Source organism: Sinocyclocheilus anshuiensis, unplaced genomic scaffold (assembly GCF_001515605.1).
Source record: "Sinocyclocheilus anshuiensis isolate Anshui unplaced genomic scaffold, SAMN03320099.WGS_v1.1 scaffold318, whole genome shotgun sequence".
Classification (NCBI taxonomy): domain Eukaryota; kingdom Metazoa; phylum Chordata; class Actinopteri; order Cypriniformes; family Cyprinidae; genus Sinocyclocheilus; species Sinocyclocheilus anshuiensis.
In genome coordinates this window covers 13,710-17,947 of record NW_015547653.1, presented here as the reverse complement: position 1 = coordinate 17,947, position 4,238 = coordinate 13,710, and the positions used below count along the sequence as shown (strand labels likewise).

Genomic DNA, 4,238 nt, shown 5'->3' with positions numbered 1-4,238 from the left:
CCACATAAACACATTTCATTACACCAAATACACAAAATAATGTTCTTTTTAGCAGCATCATATGACCCCTTTAAAAAATGTCTGGCTCTTCCAAGCTTTATAAAGGCAGTGAATGGGGGTCGAGATTTTGAAGCCCAAAAAAGTGCATCCATCCATCAGAAAAAGTACTCCACACGGCTCAGAGGGGTTAATAAAGGTAATAAAAGTTAATAAAAGTACTCCACACGAACCAACCCATGTGACGTCACACGCGGTGGTACTGCAAGATGGCGGCGCCCCAGTCTGTGTAGTGTGAGAGTCCATGTAGTGAGCGGGTGACCTCTGGTGGTGAGTGAACGGAAGTTCATAGACCGGATTCGTGACACCAGCTTTATAAAGGCAGTGAATGGGGGTCGAGATTTTGAAGCCCAAAAAAGTGCATCCATCCATCAGAAAAAGTACTCCACACGGCTTTTTTTAATCAAAGTGGAAATAAATCACTTTACTAAATAATGTAAACTTGACTGACTGCTTCATTTCCACTTTAAAACTTTATAAACCATAATCTCTAGCTTCCACTAACTGTCATACGTGTGTTCACGAGAGTGTGGCGTTCCAATGGATGACGTAGTTGTAGTGTAAGCTCCGGTAAGAAGTGACATGAGGAAGCACAGAGGAGGGAGCAAAACAAAACACTGGTCACAAATTAGAAGTACAAAATGAGGATTTGTAAATAATAATGTTGGAGATATAAGCCAAGAGGAGACTGGTTTTCCTTTGCTGTAAACAAAACTTGGTTCTCGCGAGACTAGCATATTCTCACTGGAGCTTACGGTACGCCTAAGTACTGCGTCATCCGCTGGAATGCTACTCTCTCATGAACGCATGTACGACAGTTAGCAGAATACAGTGGCAAATACTGTACTGTCTCTACCTAGCATTCTATGTGTTCTGCTGATTATTGGGAAGTTGTTTAGTTGTTAAATTGTGATGTTTGCAGTTTTCAGTGAACTTTGTGCATTGAGTCATAGTGAAATACAGCTCTGACTCTGTTTTGTTTGGTTTGCTATATAAGAACCACTATTTATCTTGTTCTTTATTTATTTTGCCATGTTTTCAGCCTACTTGTTCCTGTTGCTGGGTAGTTTGCTGAGTGTGGACCTAGTCAAGATGATTCCCATTTTTCACAGAAGACAGGTGTATATTTCTGGGACAGATAACTTTGCATTTGTTTAGGTCTCCCAATATATTTATTTTAATCACATATCATTTGTGTTCTAGTGTGGTTTAGTCTAATCACAGGATTATTCTGCTCTTGAAGCTCAATCTGTAGGGAGGGGCTTGTTTTGTTTTGTTTGCTCAACTCTTGAATTTACAGGATTTTGTGTTTGGGGACCACTAAGTTCTAAGTGGTTCCAGAATTTAATTGCCTGTTTTGTGTCCTCATAGCTAATGGATATTATACCCTGCATGCATTACTTCTGGAGTTCCATGTACATTTTCTTTCAGCAAGCCTCAGTTGGGTGTTTTTCCCATTTGGCTAGTTCTTGGTTTGTTAGTGGTCCACACACCTCACTGCCATAAAAAGCAATGGCCTCAATTACTGATTCTAATATTTTCAACCTAATTTTAATTGAAACCTCAACAGGACATTGCCTTTTTATGACACCATGAGCCCTGTGAGCCATTCCTCTCAATTCTTTCACAGCAGGGTTGATGTTGCCTGTGGACCTGAGTTCAGGTCTAATTGTACTTTGATGAATGTGTGATATAATTGGATATGAATATGTTTTTCATGCACGTACATCTGGATCTTGAAGGTCAATATTCTAGTTTTTAATTTTAGGTTTACTGCCAGGGTAAATGGTCCAGGTCTGTCAGTATTGTTCTAGTAGGTCCAACTTTTGCTGTGATCCTGAATCAAAACCAGGTCTGAGCCATATTGAGTGATACCAGAAACTACAGTTACTGATGAACCTGGTTGGAAAATACCTAGCAGCAACCCTCTATGCTACTGGGATATTTTTTCTTTTATAGCTATAATTTTATTAAAATATTTTCAGTTAGTTCATGCTTTCTGTGAACAATAATTTATTGTGATTTACCCCCTTCAACACTTATAATTAGAACTATAAGATAATGTACATTCAGCTGGACATTACTGTAAAATTAACCCACGGTCAGGTGGTCAAATCATATATTACCCAAAGTAGTCTATTTTGCATTAATGACCTGGTGACTGTTCATTAACCTTATTGTTAAACGGCTCCTTACCAGGTGAATGAATGGACATGAAATATAGATTTGAGTTGAAATATCGAGTGCAGCTATGTCAGAAATTGGTTAGGCCAATGGACAATGCAGTTTAGTGGCTATTATACAAAATTATTTGACTTCAAATTGCCACAATCGATCGGTCGGGATCAAATATTCCAGACAGTTATGCAATAATGTCATAAGTTTTGATGTCAAATAGCTGATAGAATGGAAGGCTTTTATAAAGTTAAGGCAAAAATCGTTTGATATTTTTGTTTGATATTTATTTCAATCATTGTTAGAAGTATAATCAGATGTGCTGTAATTTTGGTATTAAAAAGTCAATTTTACTTCTATCCAGGAGATTGTGTGCTTTTTGAGGAATTCTAAGAGTCTGGTATTGATTACTACAAAATAGCCTTTCCTAGTTACCTCCCACACAAATGCTTTAGTCATTATTATGGATAAATTCATTTCCCCTTCAAGAGCCATATTGAATGGCTTTTAGAGAGCAGACTGGAATTAGTACTTTTAGCTCTAGTGCATTTGCTTTTTAATGCAGTCATTTTGTCTTGAAGCTCTTGCACAGTAATACAGATATCTAATGGATTCTGATCTGAATAGCTGATTCGAACACCTCAGGCTGTTTGTTTATTTAATTTTGCTTCGAACTCTCTTTTTTTCTTGCTTCCCCTGCAATTAAATTTTCCTTTAGTTTGTGCCAACTTCTTCCTCATACTTTTAACCTAATTTGTTGAGCCGTTTTGTCTGTATACACTAAACTCTTTCCATCACACAGACAGTTTTCTCTCAGTTCTGAGCTCTGTGGCCATATTGACCAAGAAGACGACTGATGACTCCAAATGGGGCTTTTTTAGGGTCTTCCTCTGTTTCTTTCTTCTGTTCCAGGGACTGGTATAAATAGGAGTCTTAAAGGGAAAAAGTTTGAAGTTCACCCAAAAGGGAAATTCTGTCATCATTTACTCAGCCTCATTCTTCAAAACCTGCATGCATTTCTTTCTAGAAACCAAAAGAAGATATTTTTAAGAATGTTGGGAACCCAATAGTTTCGGTTACCATTGACTTCCATTGTAATTCCATAACATGGAAGTAAATGGGAAACTGAAAGAGTTTGGTTACCAACATTCTTCAAAATATCTTCTTTTACATTCCACAGAAGAAAGAAAGTCATGTTTGGAACGACATAAGGGTGAGTAAATTATTAATTTAAAATTTTAATTTATGGTGGACTTGTCCCTTTAAAGGGACAAATTATGTCATCATTTACATGGATTTCTGTTACAGTGTCTTTAAGAACTGTTTTATGTGTAGAAGTTTAGATAAAATGGACTTTAAATGGGGAGAAAGTAATCTCAGGTTTAAAATATATGACGTGTAGGTGAGTAAATTATGACAGTATTTTAATTTTTGGGTGAACTATCCCTTTAAGCTGTTGTGTGATATGTGTGTGTGAATGCTTTTCTGATATCATTTTGAATGTAAGTGCACAGTTTGCAGTGGCTCAATATGGCTTGTATCTGTTGCCTGTGTCCCCTCCTCCCTGTTCAGAGAGGGAAGATGGCCCAGAGGAGATGTGACACTTCCTGTAGCTGTGTGTGACAGGTCTGGTGTTATTCGCTTACCCAGGCAGCCAGTAGGCCTGCTGCTTCCAGACAGGGCGCGTTTGTATGTGTGTGTATAAGACAGATGGGCTGTGCGCCGTGTTTGTGTTTTATTGTTTTGAGTTCAGTAAATGAGACACACATGGGCTGATAAAGGGACAGGAAAAGATAAATGATCAATTAGAGGCTTCACCACAATTGCCTGCAAGTCTCTCTGGTGTCTGTGAAACCAAAGCAGGGAAATGAGACTGACAGAGAGAAGAGGAGAAAGGGAAAATGAAAAATAGAGACAAAGAGATCCAGGGTGTATTAGGAAATTCACATTCATTCTGTGTGTGTGTGTGTGTGTGTGTGTGTGTGTGTGTGTGTGTGTGTGTGTGT

The 4,238-nt window shown here is 38.1% G+C and overlaps 1 pseudogene; it reads left to right on the top strand.

The window, feature by feature from the left end:
* LOC107702042 (dynein heavy chain 2, axonemal-like) overlaps nucleotides 1-4,238 on the top strand; it is a 153,203-nt pseudogene that overhangs the window by 135,513 nt on the left and 13,452 nt on the right.